Source organism: Sinocyclocheilus anshuiensis, unplaced genomic scaffold, assembly GCF_001515605.1.
Source record: "Sinocyclocheilus anshuiensis isolate Anshui unplaced genomic scaffold, SAMN03320099.WGS_v1.1 scaffold156, whole genome shotgun sequence".
NCBI classification, from domain to species: domain Eukaryota; kingdom Metazoa; phylum Chordata; class Actinopteri; order Cypriniformes; family Cyprinidae; genus Sinocyclocheilus; species Sinocyclocheilus anshuiensis.
The window spans coordinates 195416-204233 of record NW_015554069.1 but is presented as its reverse complement, the minus strand read 5'-3'; the positions used below and the strand labels follow the sequence as shown (position 1 = coordinate 204233).

At 37.9% G+C, this 8818-nt stretch overlaps 1 protein-coding gene across 1 annotated transcript in view; it reads right to left on the bottom strand.

Annotated features, from left to right (window-relative positions):
* Nucleotides 1–7659, bottom strand: part of LOC107668682 (adhesion G protein-coupled receptor L1) — a 35865-nt gene extending 28206 nt beyond the window's left edge. Inside the window, exon 1 of the mRNA XM_016460647.1 lies at nucleotides 7195–7659. The gene's annotated coding sequence lies outside the window, so the exon portion shown is untranslated. The remainder of the gene's footprint in view (nucleotides 1–7194) is intronic.
* Between the last annotated feature and the right edge of the window lie 1159 nt (nucleotides 7660–8818).

Below are 8818 nucleotides of genomic sequence, written 5' to 3'. Positions count from 1 at the left end.
CCATTCACTGCAGAGCATCCATTGCTGAGACACTGATGCAATGCTACATTTCTCCAAACCTGATGAAGAAACAAACTCATCCTAATCTTATATATAACATAATAAGCAAATAAGTATATATAAGCTGAGCTAAAACACAGTCTGGTATCTGACTGAGTGATCAGCAGCTCACTGAATCAGTCCAGTGTGAGCGTGAATATTACGACTGTGTGCAAGTTGCGAGTGCGCTGGAAAAATCATTTTTTAAGGATCAGTAATTCAGGATCCCTTCAGACAGACTCGCACACACATTGATTGGTCGGCGGCCGTCTCTCGACGTACAGTCGCCATGGCAACGCTGCGGTGGTGGCAGAGGAGACTCGCATCTCTCGCTCATTTGTGCTTCTCTCTCTCTGTTCTGTGCGTCCAGCCTGGTTTTTCCTGCTATGATCTATGACTCATTTCTTTTTCACAGTTAGCAGTGCTGTGAAACCCCTGCGGGCTCCGTCTCTATTGATGGTGCTTCAAAAATACTCCCGATCCCAGGAGACGGAATCAGACGATTTATCACGAGCGTTTCCCCAGGCGCAGCGACTCGCACCAGGACCAGAGCTAAAATCCAGCCTCAGGCTTTAGCGCGGCCTACAGCAGAAAAACACTCCAATCGCTGATGGAAATATAACAGATGTTATAAATGCTGGATTGTGATTGGTCAATCACTGCGGTCTGTGATGGTACACAGCTGTACTTTATGCTACACTTGATCACTGGATATCCTCCATCGCTGCGCTAGTTTCATGTCTCTTGTATCGCTCCACACTCTCTTTCTTCTCACATAATAAAATCATTTAGACTCATTTCAATATTACATGTCCATTTTTATTTATTAATTCAGTAAGCAGCCATATAATAAGTGGCTCTGCTTCACATTAGACTCCTGATCAATATATATATACATATATATTAAATTAGCAATGCAAGAAAATATATTACCAATGATTTTAGAAGTAAAATGATAAAATTTTCATGCAAGTAATTCAACAAGGATGTTAAATGCATCCTATATTAATTTTTGATCCGTATCTACATTAATATCCACATATCCACAAGATAAATGTAATATTACTAATTATATTTGCAAAAACTGAAGTGAATGCACTGTCAATACTACTCAGAACTGTTGTAAATACGCCACATATTGCTATAATGCAAAATGAGAGTCTGCTCATTATGAAGAATTCACCTCTAAACAACAGATAATAATTCCGTTTACATGCTTATTATCAGCGTTTTCAAGTTATATTTTATGTTGATAACTTTGATAAATTATATAATTTATAAATGTAAATAATTTATAAATTTTTTATTTATGTTTTACAAGTAATTAATGTTTATACATTCATAAATAATTTTTATGAGCAATCAATGTTTATACATAAGAAAACGTTCTTTAAGTTTGATCTGTTAACATTTCGAAAATTTTCTAATATTAACATATTTTCATCAACTAAAATTTTATTTTTGCCAACAGAAATTATATGCCACTTAAATGAGTGTAAAATGGACCGAAATTAATATAAATGACAAAGTTTTTTGTTAAAAAACAAACCTAAAAATGGTGTAAGCAGTAACACTGGACTCACACACACACACACACACACACAAACGTTTACTCATCTATCTAAATGAAGTCATTGCATAGACTTCCACTGTTTTTATATACAGCTAGTTTTAAATACAATAACCTAACCTAAACAAACACTAACAGAAAACTTTCTGAATGTTATTTTTATACTGTTATTACAAATGAGGGCATCCTCAAAATTAGGTTTTGTCAGATTTAGCTCACATCTGTTACAAATCTGTCCCTTAAATATGGTTAAGTATAGCTACAAACACACACACGTTCATATCGACTGATTCTAACCAAATGAAGAGGACACACATTTAGATCCCCACAGCCTTATGGAAATCAGAAACATAATACGGACTAAATAAAGGTGAAACCACACACACACACAGCCCTGTACAGACACAAGAAACACACTTCAGACGCCATCAACACCCTCGAACACAGAGTTATTCTCTGTCACAGAATGAACTGAAGCGGCCAAAACACGGACCGACAGCTGAAGATCAGCCAGTCATCAGACTGTGTGCTTAAGCACAGAATTACTGCATACAATAATAACTAGCCATCTTCACATGCTTTATAGTCCGACAGGTGCACTGATAAAAAATATGGTGTAGGATTGACCTCAAAATGGTTTTCACTCAGAAACTGCAAGTAAATTTCACAAATGATTACAAAGACATGTCAAGTAACACATTCAATTAAACATGACATTTTTGAGGTACGAAGACTGAAAGTGTATTTTCTTGTCAAAGGTACTCAGTATTAATCACATGACATATACATCACTGACACCTGTGACACATGTGAAAGTGTGAACACTTTAACTTTAAAACTCCTTCTGTTCATCAGAGCTCATGAGTCACTGTTTCTCCTACATCTGTCTCGCTCTGTCCCTCATGATCACACACACACACACACACACACACTCTCACTCACACACACACACACTCTCACTCACTCAAACACACTCACGCATGCACACACACACACACACACACTCTCACTCACACACACTCTCACTCACTCAAACACACTCACGCATGCACACACACACACACACACACTCTCACTCACACACACACACACTCTCACTCACTCAAACACACTCACGCATGCACACACACACACACACACACTCTCACTCACACACACTCTCACTCACTCAAACACACTTGTCTTTGTATTGACTTTGTATGTAATCTGTATGTAATCTGCAAATAATTGAATTCGCTTTTGGTGTGAACACACCATCACTTTCTTTTGTGTATAACATGAAGGTAAATAAATAATTTATTTGATTTATTTATTTTCATTTTTGGGTGCAATATTCTGCCATTATTTACTCCAAATGTTATTATTTATTCCAAACATGTATGACATTTTCTTCAGTGAAACTCAAAAGAAGATATTTTGAAGGATGTCTAAACTGTTTTTGTCAAATCAAAACACTGGACACCACTGACTTTTATAGTATGCACATGCACATGCACATGCACACAGACACACACACAGACTCTCTCTCACACACACACACACACATGCACACAGACACACTCACAGACTCTCTCTCACAAACACACACACACACACACAGACACATGCACACAGACACACTCACACACACTCACTCACACCACTGTCTGTTGAACACACACACACACACACACACACACACACATGCACGCACACACATGCACACAGACACACTCACACACACGATCCCTAATGGCCCAGTGACTTACGCAAATAACACCTTCTAATTTAGTACCGGCAAAAACACTGGAGACTGACACACCCTTACACTCACACAAACACACACACAAATGAAAAACACATGATTAATTATTAAAAATAATTATGAACAATTATTATTAAAATTAGTGATCACTATTATGGGAAATTCAGTGCAGTTTTATTTTAGCATCGAGGTACTATTGTAGTTTTTCTTCTTTTTTTTATTTTAGTTAAAAGTTTTTGTAAATTGTTTTGTATTTTTGTCATTGTTATTAAAAATAACAGAAAAAAATGTCTATATAGTTTTTGTTTTTTTAACTTTGGTTTTTAGTCTTTTTTACATCCGGGTAAACTAAATGAAAACGAGAAATGTTTAAAAGTTTTCATTTTTTATATTTTATTTTATTTAAGTAACTAACGTGTTTCTCTTTGGTTTTAGTTTTAGTTAACCCTGGTGCAGTTTCATATATTCACATATATGAAATGTATCATGCATTTACCACACTGTATGCACACACTTCATAAATAATGACAAATTTCATTTTTGCTGTCAGAAATGATTATTGTTAATTATTCTATGTTCTACATAGAAAAACATACCATATCTTCTCTGTTCAGGATCTATCCTCAAGCAGAATACATTTTGATGTGGTATAACTCAATTAAGGTTTAATTGATATCAGTAAAAATGAAAGATTATTGTGTATGAACACAGTATATGTATCTGTTAAAACATTCATGAGACACAACCGTTATTCAGTGACTATTAAAGATGAATTTGCTTTCAGGTGTAATTAAATGTCAAAGTCTAATTAAAGTCCGGCTGTGCTGCACTTTCATGGATAACAGAAGCGGTTGATGAAAGCGTGCTGTGAGATAAACGTGGACCACATCCAGCCAAATATTGCCGTCCTCGTCTGTCAGCGCACACGAATTCACTGTCGTGATCAAAACCTGCGTTTGTGGAGCGCCGAGAATCAAACACCAGAGCAGAGCTTCATCTGGAGAGCTTCCCGAAGCACCAGTGTAATAATCAGCCTGGAGTAATTGCTATAATTCACCCTCTGTGTTAGAGACATAAACAAACACACCACTCTCATCAGCGCTGCACACAACACTCACTCACACCAGATTAGGAAAACACCGCTGCAGTCCGTCCGAAAGTCAACGTGAAGCTACAGAAGCCACAGATGAAGTCAAATAAAAAGAAAAGATCATATATTTTGATTTTCTCACATGCACGCTTCAACAAAAATACATCACAGTCATCATGTTCATGTTGCCTTTTGCTAATGAAGCCGAAAAGCAGCATAAAAACATTAATGGTAGACTATACATCTGGTCATATTTAGATTATCAGCCAGTCTGTGACTGATAAACAAAATCTACTGCTAGCATGCAACTATATAATACATTTTTCAAAAATCATTCAATTTAAAAGATGTCATGTGCATTTATGTCTGAAATTGCATTATATCAAGGCTATGCATATTATGAACTGTGAGTTCAGACACACTTGACTGAATTTATGTGTCTCATAATTGTAAAATCTTTCGTACTAAAGACTTTTGCTTAAAAATGCATTAACAGCAGCTCTGTAGACAAAACTAAACTCTGTCTAAATATGAGTATTTTACATTAACATGTCTTTAAATTGACAATCTGGACCAGATAGTGAAGCAAATGCATAAAATGCATTAAAAACAATACAAATACTGATTATTAAAGCAAAATAAACACCGACAGATGGATCAGGTCTAGTATCCAGTCAGAGGTAAAGGGGTTTATTTTTAATAATGACTGGCTGACTCATTTATATCACAGCTACTTACCAAATAAATAAATACACCAACATAAGGCTTCCGCTTAAGACATAGAAAAGCATTAAATCATAGAAAAATGTGGCCAAGCAAAAAAAAAAACAAGTACTTACATTGCAACGCTGCAAATAAGTTAATCTAACAAAGACCCATTTTTGTCAACCACTATTGGTAACAGACTACATAATTATTCTCCTATTTCAGCTCTTCACTGTTTTAATTTGATTGTGTAACTCAGGACTAAATTACTTTCCAGACTGGCTGAGTGACATTTAAGACGTTTAGCAGACAGTCTAATGTGATTGTCCCTAAGAAAACAGACCAAATAATGAGAGCTTAAGAGATCAAACACACATTTAAACCACTGCCGAGTTTCTGCACCTCAAGCAATACCAAAAAACTGCAAAAATAATGAGTGTTCTCAAACAGGTTTCCCAAGCACTAATGCTCATGGAAATCAGCTTACAGATGGCTTCTGATTCTGCACACTACACTGGGGCAAGAGAAAGTATTTTTAACAACAGGGACTCAAAACTGCTGAGACGGCAAAGCAAGAAGGATACACAAATAATGCCTATTTATCTAACGCTATAAATACAAGCACAAACGTATAGATAAATGAATGGCCACCAGCTCAGGGGTCAATTGGTCTGTTGCTATGTATTTATCTATCAATGACTAAACGTCTGAGTTTATTCTACAGCTGCACGAACCTCTTCATCACAGGCTGAATCTATAGATATACTGTGATACCAATAAGCCAACAACAGAAGTGACATACGAGATTATTTTCTGCTCTTCATCCACTTGCTTTGACTAGTAACCAGTGTTTTTGCATGTCTTTGCATTTGAGTCTTTGCTCGCTCAACCATCCGTGAGTCTTCACAAGATCATTACGAGCTCCTTTATAAACACACGCTCTCTTCTCCATATATCCGCCTGTAAAACACAGTAACACATGCACATTCACTTAACTACGCAACCGAGGACTTGTATTGTTCTTATATGGTCTAAAATCAAACCTAAATAAATATTAACATATTTTTCACCAAGCGATGATGTCCCAGTTTTGTCAGACTCAGCTCACTTCTGCAGACAAATTTATCCTCAAAATGTAAGTCAGTAACTCCGAACACACACTTATCTCTCTAAAGGGGAAAATACAGCATACCATAGACTTACTTATAGACAAAATACCACAAACCCTAAAAGAAAACGTTCACCTATTTAGAATAAAACATGAAAACATTGTTTTATTTATGAATCATTTTCCCAAAGAGGACAGTTTTTCCAGATTTAGCTCACTTAAAGCGTATCCAAATGCACTAGTTGGGGCTCATGCATCGCTCAGGAGAAAGATACGGCGTGTGCGGGAGATGGAGGAGATGTTGGGTGGGGAGAGATGGAGAGATGGAGAGATGGAGGTCTGTCAGAATGCACCAGCAGTCAGTGGCGCCAGCGCATTTACACACCACTCACGCGCCGCAGCGTTCAGCTCGCCTTTGGCCTGTAACTCAATTTACATGCAATGAAAAATGACCACAACGTGTGTGTGTGTGTGTGTGTGTGTGTGTGTGCATGTATGATATATAGGTCTGTGCATGCAGAATGTGCGCTTATGTGTGTGTGTGCATACAGTGATATGTGCATGCACAATGGCGTGTATATTCTATATGTGTACGTGTGTGTCCTCAGATGTAAGCCAAAAATAACATTTATTTTGGGTGGCATTCGGTTCTTAATTGGAAATATGAGTCATACATACAATTACAAATACATAAATATAGGCTGTATACATAGTGTACATTCAGAATAATTGGGCCATTTGGTCATCTCAAGTGTCCCGATTTACCTTAACCCACCCTATTCTGTAAATTCCAGAATACTAGATAGAATTGTGCTCACTTAAGTAAACGTGTATAATGAAATGATGTGTGTAGATGTTGTGTATCGACCGTGATATGAAAATGTGTGTGTTTAGGACTGAACCGAACACACACTGTTCCTTCATTCATTCATTCTTACCTTCTGTATCCACCCTACATCTCCTCCCCGATTCACTCGCTTCTCCTCTTCTCCTCCAGTGTCGCCAGAATGCATCAAGATTAAAATTTAATCAGCTGCCATCTTTCCAGACGATAAAAGGGCCAAAAACATGATATTCAAAAGCGGGAATAATCCACCCTATATGGAGCGTCTTCAGTCACAAACACGCAGGAGGAATAATAAACACGGGCAATGATATAATCCAATATGACTACAGTCTCTTGACCCTGTCGATAAGACAAATCAACATACAACATTAAGAGCATCCATGAGTGAAGACGACAATCGTTTTGGTTTATTAGTCATTATGAGCGCAAGCGAAAATCTTCGACTCGACGTCGCGCGCTCCGACTAATAATCGCGCGGGTTTAGAGGCATTTACGCGATGAACTGTTGATCGTCAAGGGTATTGCAATGAGACGATGAGCTGAGGGTGATCCTCTTCTGCTAATAATCATATTACTAAAAAGGAAAAATCGAGTTCAGGCAAAAATAAATGCGTCGATCGTTTGCTGCGGACGCAAAATCCCTCCCCGCGCACGCGTTAAATCCGTAATAAATGGCACCGATAATCACCAACATCCGCGACATTTAGCGCAGAAACCCATCGTGGAGGTCTGAGACTAACCCCACGGCCTGCGCCGAGCGATGGCCGATGAATAAATCACAAATATAGCTACACGACGATTAAAAACACTGTTTGGCATCTACGAGTAAAAAGGCTGCGGTCACTTCTACATTCACCATGTGTACGACAGGAACAAATGTCCTCGTCAAAACAGGATATTAGGGTTAATATGAAAGAGAGGAGCGGGCGAGCACGGCCAGATGTTGAGATGGTAGCAGAGCACAGATGCAGAAGATCCCAGCAGATAGCAACAGATCAATGGAACATGCGGCTGTCGTGGATTCTGCTGCTGCATACAATAGAGACAGACACACGGCGAAACACAGCACAGGCCTCGCTGCTTCGACAAAATAATTCACCCGAACCTAACGATTTACTCTATGATAGACGCGCGTCGGTTCCTGACGGGAGAGCAACGCTGTTCCCGTTTGTGCTGTGCTGGATGCGGCATGCGGCATGCGCGAGCGGGAGAACCTTAACGCGAAGCTTTGCTATAGAGAACACGAACGCCCTGCTTCATTCCCTCGCGCTCTCTCTCTCTCTATGCTTCTCTGTGTCATATATATATATATATATATATACACACACACACACACACACACACACACACACACACACACAACCGGTCAAAAGTTTGGGATCAGAAAGGTTTTCAATGTTTTTTACAGGAGTTTCTTATGCTCATCAAGGCTGCATTTATTTTATTAAAAATACAGGGAAAAAATGTAATATTGTGAAATATTATTATGATGTAAAATAACGTTTTTCTATTTTAATATACGTTAAAATGTAATTTATTTCTGTGATCAAAGCTGAATTTTCAGCATCATTACTCCAGTCTTCAGTGTCACATGATCTTCAGAAATCATTCTAATATACTGATTTATTATCAGTGCTAGAAACTGTTGCTGCTTCATATTGTTTTGGAACCTGTGATACTTTTTTTCAGGATTCTTTGATGAATAAAAAGTTAAA